We start from the raw sequence: 14,676 nt of genomic DNA on the forward strand, positions 1-14,676 counted from the left end.
GTAGGCTACACAAAACATTATATGGCCTAAAGCAAGCACCTAGGGTATGGTATGAGCGCCTACATTCCCATCTTGTAAAGATTGGATTTGAGAGAACAAGTGAAGATAGCAATATCTACTTGAAGTCTGAAGAAGATCAGATCTTGATCTATGAAGTTTTTATTGATGACATTATCTTTGGTGGAGATGACAAGATGAGTCATGAGTTTGCTAATGAGATGAAGAAAGAGTTTGAGATGTCACTCATAGGGGAGATTAAGTTCTTCATTGGATTGTAGATCCAGCAGATGAAAGATGAAATCTTCATCACTCAGTCCAAATATGTCAAAGAGGTGTTGAAGACTTTTGACACGGAAGATAGCAAACCAGTTGGTACACCAATAGTGACCGGTTGCAAATTGACAAAAGAGGATGATTTTGCACTGGTTGATGAGAAGGAATACCAATCAATGATTGGTAAGTTGCATTATGTAGTGCACAACAGACCGGATATTGCACATGCAGTTGGCATTACTGCAAGGTTCCAGAAAAGTCCAAGAGAATCCCACTTGATTGCAGTCAAGTGGATTCTTAGGTATCTGAAGGGAACAGTTGACTATGGATTGTGGTACCCATACATCAATGATCTCAATCTAAAAGTGTTCACAGATGCTAATTGGGTAGGTAATGTGGATGACCGGAAAAGCACAATCGGTGGTGCTTTCTTTCTCGGTGGTAGACTGGTCTCATGGATGAGTAAAAAGCAGAGTTGTATCTCTCAGTCTACAACGGAAGCGGAGTATGTTGTAGCTTTCATGAACTGCACTCAGACAATCTGGATGAAGCATGTTTTAAATGGCTTCAAAATCCCTGTATCTGAACCAGTAAGGATATTCTGTGACAACACAAGTGCTATCAACATTTCAAAGAATCCAGTTTTACATTCTAGAACCAAGCATTTTGAGCTTAAATATCATTTCTTGAGGGAAAAGGTTCAGAATAAAGAGATTGCACTGGAACATGTTTCCAGTAAGGGGCAGTTAGCAGACATATTCACCAAGCCTCTACCGAAAACTACATTTGTGCATTTAAGAGGTGAATTGGGGGTACTGCCCCTTCAGGAGGTGAACTAAAAGTATTAGTTCCACATCAGTCAGGTATTGCATAGTCAAATTTTTTGTTGATTGATGTGTTGATGGATGCTACTCCTCAGGGGGAGCAGCATAATGAAACAGGGTTGCTTGTGCCTCCACTTTGGCATTGTTGTCAAAGGGGGAGAAGGAGTGAAGCGGAAAAGATATCTGCAGCAAATGGGGGAGAAGATGTGAAGCGGAGAGATATCTTTGTATATTGCCATCAATGTCAAAGGGGGAGATTGTTGGCATTATGTGAACCGATATAAGGACATAATGATATTGTATGTTGTCATTGATGTCAATATGTGATATGAAGTGAACTGGCATATGTGATATGTGAGAAAAGAGAACCGGCATATGTGTGAACTAGTATAGATGCCAAAGTGAAGCGGTATATTTGTTCTAGATAAACCGACACATGGAAGCACCATGTGACTACCGGTTGGTAGGTAGTTTCCACTTCAAGATTTCCGGTTGGAGTACCTCAAGCCTGTGTGACTCAATCGGTGATCTTTGTGTGATGAGTTAGTAGTATAATGGAGAACAGGTCAAGTTTCCATGTAAGCTCTGTGCACGTGAAGGATCTTGCATGAAGAAGACTATTCCTATCTACCTCGGGAATGTGCGAGGTTTGTCAAACGGTGATAACGCATGATAGGTTATCAACCGCCATGAAATTGGGGGATAATGGACGATGGAGAATGTATTGAGATCGATCCAAGATTGTTTCATTTAATGCAGTCTGATTCAATGGTCAGGATTGAACTGCCTGAATTGCTTAACCTAACGGGTTTAGGGTTTAGGGTTTTTTCTACCGACCTGTATGTTTCCTATAAGATCGATGTTGTGTTTCTTTCTAAGGTTGTTGACAAAAGTTGTGACTGTGTATCCAAGGAAAGTGATACGTGATTCTTGTCAGACCAAAGGAGAGAAGAGATACCTGCAAAGTGAATGTGCAGAAGGTGAAGAGGAGCCAAAACAGATCTGCATTAGCATTGAGTGCTGTTACTAGATCATTGTAATTCCTGTTGATCTCTAACCACTTCAACAGTTGTGAAATCCCTTAATAGGGTAGCCTTAACTGGCTTGATACAAATCCCCCAATAGGGTAGCTTTAACCGGCTTGTTTCAAATCCCTTAACCGGGTAACTTGAAGTTAATGAGTTCTGAGAAGCTATAGAGCTTTGGAGATCCTTTAGCTATTGAGTTCTTGAAATCCTCTAACAAGGTAACCCCAACCGGGTTTAACCCTTAATCGGGTATTGTAGCCATCCCTTAACCGGGTGATCCCTGACAGGATTTGTTCCTAGCAGAACCTATTGTAATGTCCTTAACCGGACAAGGCTCCTAACAGAGCGGACTTCTAAAGAGTTCAAAAGTAGATTGTGGGTATTCATCCCCACCGTGGTTTTTCCCAGTTGGGTTTCAATGTGAAAAATATGTGTGTCATGTGTGATGCTTTTGTCTTGTGATGCTTTGTTATTACCTGTTAAGCATATGATGGTTCTGTGTTTTATGCCTGTCTATAAAACATACTGAACCAACTGTTGTGAAGATCAGATGATAGTTTTCCTATTCATGCATGAGGGTGTAATGGTATTGTAGTATTGAGATAAGAGGAAATCTTAGTGAGTGATCGGTTTATAATTATTTTAGTTGTTCTGGGTCTTACTGGTTGCACTCTATTTCAGCTAGTATCACTACTTGCCAGTCATTTGAAGTATTTGCTGTTAAACCGGTTTCAGACTGTATTTTTGTGGGTACTGATTCACCCCCCCCTTTCTCAGTACCGGTTTGGTACTATTGGTTCATCATTGAGTTATCAAATAGGTCCAGGCAACCAATACCAGGAAACTGTCTCAGAAACCGGTAGCGATAACTTGCCGAAAAATGATCCAAATGCTCTGCGGTTTGGGAATAAGGTAGATGATCAAGTCCTCAAGAAAAATTCAACTCCTAGGGATCCGGTGAGCCAATGTCAGAAAATGCAAAATGAAATGTTGAAACTGCAAAACAAAAAGGAAATAGTTTTGGTTGATGCAAGATTGCCAAGAATCGGGGATGCTCCCGTATCAGACATCCGGGGTTTTTGAAAAAAAGTGAGTCTCTCACTTTGCTGGGGTCAGAGGAAAACCAAGGCGGTCTACCTTTGTTTGAGAAATCCAAGATGAATCTTCTACTGGTCTGTCCTTCCACTTTACTAGATACTCCTTATACTATTTTCTCTGGGTACTATGCCCAATCCTACTATCCAAAATGTCTTCAATCTGATCCAGTTCCTTCTAGGGCAACTGTTTTTCCAAGTCTGCAATACTATCCTCACTAAATTCCAGTTCACGATACTAATGTAGATCTGCAATGTTAAATACAGGTGAAATACTCAAACTATACGGTAACTCCACTTCATATGCATTTTCGGAGCTGAACTTTCTCAAAATCTTGCAAGGTCCAAACTTCCTCATCTGCAACTTGTTATAAGTTCCAACCAGGAATATTTCTTTTCTCAGATACACCATCACTTTATCACCAACTTCAAATTCCTTATGTCTTCTCTTCGCATCTGCTTTCTCCTTATACTTGTTGTTCATGTCCTCCAAATGCTGCTTAACTTGAATATGTAATTTTTTTATGTGATCTGCAAATTCTTCTGCTCTTGAACTTCTCCGGTCTTCACTGTTGATATCTCTTAATTCTAATATACCTCTATGGTGTGATCCAGTAACAATCTCAAAAGGTGTTCTTCTAATACTCGTGTTTACTGAATTATTGTAGGAAAACCTTGCTTGTGCAAGAATCAAATCCCAACTTCCGGTTTTGTCTCCAACTAAGCATCTTAACAAATTTCCCAAGCTCTAGTTAACTAATTCTATCTGTCCATCAGTCTATGGGTGAAAAGTAGAACTGAACTTCAAATCTGTCTGCATCTTCTGCTGAAGTGTTCTCCAAAAATAACCAACAAACTTCATATCTTTGTTTGAAACTATGCTCTTAGGTAATCCATGCAATCCCACCACTTCTTTGAAAAATAGGTCAGCTATATGCACTGCATTTGATGTCTTCTTACAAGGTGTGAAATGAGTCATCTTTGAGAATCTATCCACCACCACAAAATAGAATCATTCCCTCTCTGTGTTTTAAGCAATCCAAGTATGAAATCCATGCTGATATCTTCCCAAGGTTTCTTTGGTACTGTCAAAGGTTTATACAATCCCACATTCTGACTACTACCTTTTGCCTTGGCAAACTCTACAACTTTGCACATATTTCCTAAAATTCTAATGAATCTAGGGCCAAAAGTAATGCTTACTCACCACTGCTATTGTTTTATCAACACCAAAGTGTCTGGCTAATCCTCCACTATGTTTCTCCTTTATGAGATTCTCCCTCATAGAACTCTTAGGTATGCACAATTGAACTCCTCTGAATAACATCCCATCCTGAATGAAGTAATCCAACCACTTGCTTCTATCTACGGTAACCGGTTCTCTACATGCTCTCCAAGGTTCTACAAAATCTGGGTCATCATCATACAAGGTCTTCAACTCCTCAAATCCTAATAATGTCACTCTCATCTCTGTTAGCAAATTCCTTCTTCTACTCAATGCATCAACAAATTTGTTAGATTTTCCACTTCTATACCTCAACACAAAGGTGTAACTCTGCAAAAATTCTACCCATCTCATATGTCTCTGATTCAACCTACTCTAACTGTTCAAATATTGCAAAGCTTGATGATCCGTATACAACACAAACTCCTTAGGCAACAAGTAATGTCTCCACTTCTTTAAGGCTTGAAATATGGCATAAAATTCTTGATCATACACTGAATATCTCCTCCGGGTATCATTCAACTTCTCACTTAAATAAGCTACTGCTCTCCCTTCTTGACTCAATATGACTCCAATTGATGTTCCACTTGCATTACAATCCACTTGAAATACTTTGTTGAAATCTGATAAAGCTAACACAGGCTGCTTAGTCACTTTCTGCTTCAGTAATTCAAAAAATTTGTTTGCTTCGGTGGTCCACTTGAATTCCTTCCTATCTCCCCTCATTGTCTCAGTCATAGGGTTACAAACTGAACTAAAATTTCTGATGAACTTCCAGTAGAAACTAGCCAATCCATGAAATGATCTTACCTCTCAAATGCTTTCCGGTGTAGGTCATTCAACAAGTGATTTTACTTTCTCAAGGTCCATCTTCAAACCATCCTCAAATATCACAAATCCCAAATAGACTAATTCTTTCTTCATGAAAGTACACTTCTTAAGATTTATCAACAACTTTTCTTCTCTCAACCTTTGCAAAACTTGTCTTAAATGCAACAAATGCTCCTCTTTTGTCTTACTGAAAATCAAAATGTCATCCAAATATACAATAATAAACTTAACCAATAATTTCTTCAATACCTCATTCATCAGCGTCATGAAAGTACTCGGTGCATTAGTTAACCCAAAAAGCATCAACAACCATTCATACAATCCTTCATTTGTCTTGAATGTTGTCTTCCACTCATCTTCTTCTCTGATCTTGATTTGATGATATACACTCTTCAAGTCTATCTTTGTAAATTAGTTGGCTCCACTCAAATAGTCCATTATATCATCCATCATAGGCAAAGGAAACCATTATTTCACTGCGATCTTGTTTATTTTTCTGGAACCAGTACACATCCTCCATTCTCCATTCTTCTTAGGTGCTAATACTGTTGGTACTGCACAAGGACTCAGACTTTCTCTGATCAAACCTTTCTTCAATAGCTCCTGTACTTGTCTATTCAACTCTTCATTCTCTGTTGGTGTCATCCGGTATGCAACTTTGTTAGGAAAACTTGCTCCAGGAATCAAGTCCATGTAATGACTGATAATTCTCACAGGTGGTAATCCATCAGGCACATTTTCTAAAATGATGTCTTCATACTTTGTCAGAAACCATTTTATCTCTTTCAGTTCTTCTTCTTCATGCTCTAGATTCTCATTCTTCTTAGGAACTAAGGCAAAACACACATTTTAATGTCTCATTCCATCCAAGAATTTCCTTCCATCCACCAAATAGATTCTAGCATTCGTACAAACTTCACTCTTCAAATCCTCCTCCAAGGACAACAAGGTTTTCTTCATCCCATTGGCCACAATAGTGTATGTATTCTTTCTCCCATCATGCATTGCCTGTCTATCAAACTGCCAATGTCTACCCAACAAAAGGTGACAAATATCCATAGGCATAATATCACACAAGACTTCATCATGATAATTCCCAATTTTCAATTTCACCAAACATTGCTCACTTACTTACAACTTATGATCATCTTGAATCCATTCTATCTGATAAGGCTTAGGGTCTTTCACTCTTTCCAAATTTAACTTAGTCACCATCTCTTCTGAAACAAGGTTATCTAAACTACCACTATCAATGACAACTTTACAGAACTTACTGGATACCTTACATCTGGTCTTGAACAAATTCTTCCTATGCAAGGGCTCTTCATCTCCTTCAGCATGACACAAAGCTCTTCTCATCATCAACAATTCTCCATCCTCCGGTTTATTAGTTGATTCGATGGGGCTTTCTTCCTCCACTGTCGTTATTTTGGTACTCTCTGTCTTCTTACATTCGAAAGCATGATGTCCTTCTCCTCCACACTTATAGCAAGTTCCTCTAAACACTCTCTTGTCTTGTCTTCTGTCATCATTTCCAAAATTCTCATTCTAGTAGCCATTTGGCTCTCTCCTCCGGTAGAAATTTCTATCATCCTTCTGGTATGAATTTCCTTCCTTGCTCACTTCCTTGTCCTTGTTCTAACCCATATAGGTTCCTCTACCTCTGGTATATCCTCTTCCTTCGAAAAACCTTCCACCTCTACCTCTCTACCTCTTCTAATGTCTTTTGTTCATCTTATCTTCTACTTTCAGGGCATCCCAGTAAGCTTCTTCAACACTCTGCAATTTGATTAAACTGAGTTCATCTTCTATAGACATCCACAATCCATTCAAATATCTTGCAACTTGTTCAACCTCATCATCAACATGTCTAAATCTGATATTCAACTTGTAAAATGCTTCGGTGTACTCCTTCACACTAGATTCCTTCTGCCTCAAATTCTGCAAGTTCCAAAACATATTCACTTGATAATCAGCTGGCATAAATTTTCTCTTTAACTTAGCAACCATTTGATCCCATGTCTTGATCTTCTGTTTACCTCTTCTCTATCTATCAACTTGCGAATTCTCCCACCAAAGAGATGCATGACCCTTCAGCCGGGTACAAGCATATTTCACCTTTCTTTCCCCTGTAGTGTTCTCAAAATCAAAATATTTCTCCAACTCCAAGATCCAATCCATCAATTCATCTGAATCCAACTTTCCATCATATTCCGGTGGGGTAAAATGAGGTTTAGTATTCACCCTACTCAAAACCCTCAAAAACCTTTCTTCGTCTGGTTCAATCGTCGATGGGTTTACTTGTTCTGTCAAGGCTTCTTCTCCTTCATCTTCACTCACATCTTTGATATGTCGACCTCTTCTTTGGGCTCTCTCAACGACTTCCAATCGGGCGGAAATCCCTCACAACACAGTCTGCATTCCCACATGCTCCACCATTCCTATTTCCTCTTCGCGCCATCTTCATGCTAGTCCTTTGTAGCTGCAGGTTGGACCTATAGTCCGCCATCCTACAACCAAATTTCTCAGGACAACGCAATCTCCAGAATGAAATCTCGCTATGATACCACTTGGTGCAGTCACTGGTTAGGAGGGACCTCAAAGAGATCAATCTAGACCAGTCAACAAGAGTAAACACAAGGATATGATGGAGGCAATGCAGAACTGAATGAATTATATCATGAAAATTGTTTACAATCAATCAGTAACAACTGGGTTACAGAAACCGGCTCACTGGTCTGCTAAAACATGCTTAATTACAGAACGGGTCACAATCGAGACCTCAAATCTTAAGATCTGTCTTCTATGTTCTATATCTTAACTTGTCTCTATTCTAATTCTCAATTACAATGATTTATATGATCCAAGGGGATCTAGTCAGCCCAAAAAGGGATCAAATGCCGAATAACAAAACCTAACGTGTAAAAGCAACAAGGTCGGCCTTCGCCAAAGAAATTCCTCTGCAAAATCCAAAGGATTATGTGTAGATCAAAGGGAAGGTCAGCCACACGCCAAGGAACATTGAAATCAATGCTCAGGGCTCCGCAAGCTATGGAAGGGATCCGATAGATTCTGGTAGATTACAAATGCAAATAAGTCCAGGCAATCAGTACCAGAAAACTGTCTCGGAAACCGGTAGCGATAACTTGTCGAAAAATGATCCAAATGCTCCACGGTTTGGGAATAAGGTAGATGATCAAGTCCTCAAGAAAAATCCAACTCCTCTAGATCCGGTAAGCCAATGCCAAAAAATGCAGAATGAAATGTTGAAACTGCAAAACAGAAAGAAAATATTTTTGGTTGATGCAAGCTTGCTAAGAACTAGGGATGCTCCTGCATCATATAAATTTCCTCAAATTCATTAACCGACCTCTTATCCCTTTTGTGCTAGAGAAGAATCTATCAATTATTCTTTTTAGGTCTTCACCCATCCTTGCAACCCATGACTTTCCATTTTCTACCTAGTTTTCACTCTCTTCTTGTAGGCTTGGTCATTGAAAATCACACTTATGGGTGTCTCTATCTTTCACAATATCCCCCTCACACTTCAAAACAAGAAATCCTCAAATATATTTGGTGATTTCCTTTCTCTCTTATTTTCTCCTATATAATATATATCCTACAAATTGAAACTCAAATGGTTTTCTCAAATCTATCTCCTCAAATTACCAATTTGTTTATCATCTTTCAAGTTCATTTGAGAATAACTATTTAGCTAAAAGGAACTAATTATAATCTTCAAGTCAAGTTGTTGAAAGGACACAAAGTTATCTTAGAATGTCTATGAACATTTATGTTTGTGGTGGAGTAATATGCTCTAGGTGTTTGAAGATAATGTTGAAGAGATTGGAAGTTATCATTTGGTATTTAATGTTGATCTTCTCTCTATGGATATTGTTAGTTGAATATGGGGCATAAGCTAAATATTTTTGCTTATGCTCTTCAAACTATAGTTATAGTGGGAAGAATAGAACAAGTGTAATAGATTATAGTGAAGGGAAATAGATTTCTATGCATGTAAATTAAAATGAATACATAGATACATTCAGTAGATTCATATTTCAACCAATAGACATCTTCATATATTAATTCTACAAGTTGTACTATATTTACAACATTATAAGATCTTTCATATACATTTCTTGCATATCTCACAAATATTCCTCAATTACACTTTATTTTCTCCTATATCTATATCTAATCACATTTTATATATTCCTTATGTCCTTATGTCTATCTTCCATATGTTGGCAAATGCATACTACAATGAGAAATTGTAGGTGATTGAAGGTTTTGTCATTGATGGCAACCTTGCAATCATATGATACTGGCAAGACAAATATACCGACATCGTCAACAACAAACTCTACACTGGCACACAAAACACCAGTAGTGAAAGGATGGATATTGGCACTTTGGCGGACAAGAATTTTATTGATAATATATTTTGTAATTAATTGTAAAATCATTGTAAGCCGACATGGCGAGTTGTAATATGACTCATATATGTATGAGATCATTGTAGAACATTTAGTAATATTATGATAGGCAAAATTAAGAAGACCTAATATGTGAAATATAGGTTAAGGGTTTATGTATGAAGCAGAGCTAAAACTGGTCTTGGATCTGGCATAGCAGATGCTAATTGGAAGCAATACAAGACATTGGATTTGTATAATCCATTTTGTAAGTTAGTGTGACTTCCTTTGTAATTGAGCAATGAGCTCTAGGCACTTGGCCTTCCTGCATGTGCAGGCCCCTCTTGTAAAACAATAATATTCCCTTATTGGCTAGTAAGTGAATATTGTGGGTCACAAATCCCACCGAGGTTTTTCCCACACCAAGTTTCCTTGTTAAACTACTGTGTTATGGTGTGCTTTTCATGTGGTTGTTGTAATTCTTGTTTACTGCATTATTTTTGGTTTACCGGTACACAATATTGATATGCTTTACATGTTTTAAATCAAATAAATTCATAAACTGGTAAGATATTGATTTAGCCCCCCCTCTCAGTATCTTTGGGAATCCTAACAATTGGTATCAGAGCCCGGTCCTCTATTTTTAGAAGCCTAATAGCTTGAGGAAGATATTGACACCAGTAGAGATGGAAAACTTGAAAAAACAATTGGAAAGAACTCTTTCAGACTATGATGCAGAAAAGTTGAAAAATATCAAACTTGAAGATGATCTAAAGGCTCCTCAGGATATTATTCAAGCGCTTCAAGAAAATCTTACCATTGCAAGAAATAAGAGAAGAGAACTTTGTGAAAAGATGCAAAATGAGAATGATGATAAGGAAACTCTTAATGATCTGGTAAACAAGCTAAGACAAGAAAACAGTACAACAAAGAATGAGATGCAGGATATGACTATGAGATTTTGCAAAGAAATTGAAGATAGGAAGAAAAATGAAGAAGACTTGACTAGAAGACTGAATGATGCTGCAAATGAAAACACAAGACTTAGTCATGAAAATGATATGTTAAAGACAGATCTGATGCATACACAAAATGACTCAAATGAACTCATGAGACAGAAAGGAATCTTGGAAAGAGAACTGGCTACTGCAAATCAACACAAGGAGAAATTCAAGAAAAACTCAGAAGAACTTGGTGACATGCTAAAGAATCAGAAACCTAATGGTGACACTAATGGCCTTGGCTTTGAAGTTGGTGAAAGCTTCGGTACTGCAAACAATCATGATCATAGAAAACTGGTAAGACAACCTACTACTGACAAGTTTAATGGTAAATGCTTTAACTGTAACAAGTATGGTCATAGAGAAAATCAGTGTAGATCTAAAAATTATCAGAACACTAATACACCCACCAGTCAATGTTCTAAATGCAACAAAGTTGGTCATAATTCAGAAAATTGCAGAATGAATGTGAGATGTTATGTTTGTGGAAGATTTGGGCACTTATCTAATCAATGCAGAACACATACTGGCATAGGATATGGGAAAGCTATTCAAAAAAACAATGTGACTTGTTATGCTTGTAACAAGATCGAACATATTGCTAAATTTTGCAGAAGTAAGGCATCACTGGCAAATAACAAAGGTCCTAGTTTGAAAGGTAAAGAAAAAGTTGAAGAGGTAAAGAAAGAATTTTCAAAACAATGGATCAGAAAGTTAGATCAGAATGTCGATATGATTACACCTCCACCAGCAGAACAAAGTAACACTCTAGCAGCAGGAGACTCCTCATCTAACTGAAGAAAATTCTTTTGGGGGTTTAGCAACAAAATGAAAAACATGTTATTATTCCCTTGGTTGATGGTGAGAAGTTGAAATTACTTCTATACCGGTAGATGACTTCAGTTGTGACTTAACCGACAAGCATTAAATGTGGTAGTTGGTGAAAATAACATTATAAAGCAAGTGTTTTGGCTCTTTTTCATTCACCGAGCATTCAAATCTTCGAGAGTGCAAAAATTCCCGAGTGAAGGTACTCCAAGCAAAGAAGTGAAGCAATCCATCAAAGCATTCATCCTTAAGGCAGATTGAGGTATTTATAGCTATGGTATCTTCATCCACTCCTGAATTTATTACAAACCCTACTATTGTTGAAGTTGTTAAGCGACCTAGACCCGTTTTTTAGCTAGTTCCCAAAATTGCTAAGAAAGATGATAGCATAGGTGCATTCTCCCAAATCGCTAAAGGAGTAGTATATGCTGAAGACCCTAGAATGTATATACATTGTCATATTGATGAACTAGGTGATGATGAAATTAAAAATATGTATGAGACCATAATCTGTGATGAATCTGTAAATATTGAACCTAAACACAAGATAGTAGAAACCCTAGGTTTCACTGAAATACTTAGTATCCCGGATTTCCCCAAGGATATCATAAGGATTGTGTTAAGGAGAGTACACAGTGAATTTTTCTGGTTAGACACTATTCACAAGATCACAAAAGAAGTGGTAAGGGCAGTAAAAGGGTTACCCTCCACCGGCAACAGACCTGACAAAACTAAGAATGTCTCAAATGGCTTAGTGACAAGCCTAACTGGTGCAACATTTGATAAAAGATCACTAAGGGTAAACGATGTAAAGGATACAAATATCAGATTTATCAGTATGATCTTAGGTTACAAGGCTACACATGCAAATAGGTTAAACTCAGTTTCTAGCCTATGTATTAAGAGTGCCTATGATATGATAAATGATAATGCAAGGATAGACATATGTGAATGGCTTAAAGATGAGCTAATAGACAATCTAGGAAAGATCAAAAGGGAAAAGAAAGGAACATTCAGATTTGGAAACCTACTTGTTTGTCTGATGCTATACATAACCAAACAAGTACCCAATATTGGTGCCAAATATTTTGGATTTGATATACCGGTAGGGAAAAAACTATCAGAATTGCTGAACAATATGGGAGAGAACAAGGAGAAAATCATAAATGAGCACTTTCAAGCACTAAAGGCTCGAATGAAAACAAGAGTAAGGCTATCGCAAGCTATTGTGGATAAGTACCAAAAGGAAATCTGTTTTGTAATAAAGAAAGATGAAATTTGGATGGAGGCATTTATTCCTAGAACCATCTGGGTTACTGAAATGGGGTATGAGACTGATGACAACATAATAGAAACTTATGCAAAAGTCCTCCTGGAAGCTCCTAAGGAACCAGAAGAAAAAGTATTTAGTAGTGCTGAAACTATAGAAAGCCAAATTCAATCAAGGAAAAGAGTTAAGAAGGTTGAGGCAACTGTTAGAAAAGGAACTCGGTAGGCAAAAGCTATTAAAGAAGATGTGCTAAAACAAACCGGTATAACTGAAAGTGAGTTGGAAGCACTTCAACCGGAAACTCACCTTTCACTGGTTGGAACTTCTTCAGAAAGTGACATACCTGCTGTATTTAGGAGAGTTGAAAGGAAAAGAAAACCTTCACCAGCACCTTCTCCTACACTAAAGAGGACAAGACAAAAGCAACAAGCAGTGAGTCCCCTAGCAAATAAATTAACTCCAAAGAAAAAGAAAATGACTCCTAAGAAGAAGACACAACAAATTATTGCTCCCATTGATAAACTTCTCAGTGAAATTACAAAGGATGGATAGTTGAAGAACATCAACAAATTATATGACACACTATCCGCTGATGACAAAGAGAAAGTAGAGAACGGTGTAATCTTACACTTGGATAATTTCAAGAAATTTTTGATGCAAGTTGTTGATGAAATACCAACATATCTATATAATAGACTAGAAGCTAGAAGAGTAGCTATTGTTGAGCTAGATAAGAAAATAAAGATTGAAAAACTACTTGCAGTGCACGCTATTAACTCACCTGATGAGATAGATCAATTAATCTTTGAGGCTAACCGGTCAGTATTCTCAACTGCTCACCGACATGTAGCACTGATGACAGGAAGAGTGAATCAGGTAACAGAGGAAACAACATATGTATGGGACATATTCCTGGTAGAAAAAGAGAATCAGGAAGAGTATCTAAAACCTAAAACCTTTAAGGTATATCAAAAGGACAGGGATAAAGGAAAAGGTAAGGTAGGTGGACCTCCCAGTATAAAGATAACAGACAACTTACCCCCATCGCCTCTAGATACTCCACTGGTAGACACTACTGACAATCAACCAGCAACTGAGAGTATGGACACACCACAGGAGGATACAAATCCTGATTTTGAGGTGTTATATACAATGAACATTGACACTCAGGAAGTCAATATTGTGGTGGATAAGGAAACAACTAAGAAATTAGATGTGGCAATAGAGCCACCGACAGGAAATATTGCAATAGAAAACATTGAAATTGGGGAACTAAAACAAACTGAAGGATCAGGTGAACCCCCGGACACTGGAAAGGCTAAAACTACAGATGTGCATACTGATGCATCCACTAAGCCACCAACAACTACTAAAACTGAAAAACCAACTGAGTCACCGGTAACAGGCAGCACAGAGGAAAAACTAGCAGTGGACAACACAGAGAAACAGGTAGAGCAATAGGCTCCTTCACAGGTACAGACAGAGAAAGTGCCACCGACCCAAAATGAAAAGCCTAAAATTTTGTTTGTAGAAATGCAAACTCAAACAGATCCTCTAGTGAAAGAGGAAAGAAAAGCTATAACTACAACCGACAGATTATAGATTGTAAAAATTGTTGGACAAACATCTGGTATAGCCATGATAGAATTCAGACCTACTAATGTAACTAAGGTCTTATTAGCTTCAATAAGAAAATAATAGAGTGCAATGCACAAGCCTATAAGGCTATAGATGACACTTTACCAATTTTGAAGATGATAGCACCAAAGTGCAGTGTCGAGAATAAAGATTCTTTGAGCCAATTAGACACATTATCTAAGTATATAACCGACAACCTAATAACACTGGACAAAATAAATGAGGATACATTTAAGGAAAGAATGA

This window comes from Cryptomeria japonica, chromosome 3 (assembly GCF_030272615.1).
Source record: "Cryptomeria japonica chromosome 3, Sugi_1.0, whole genome shotgun sequence".
Lineage (NCBI taxonomy): Eukaryota > Viridiplantae > Streptophyta > Pinopsida > Cupressales > Cupressaceae > Cryptomeria > Cryptomeria japonica.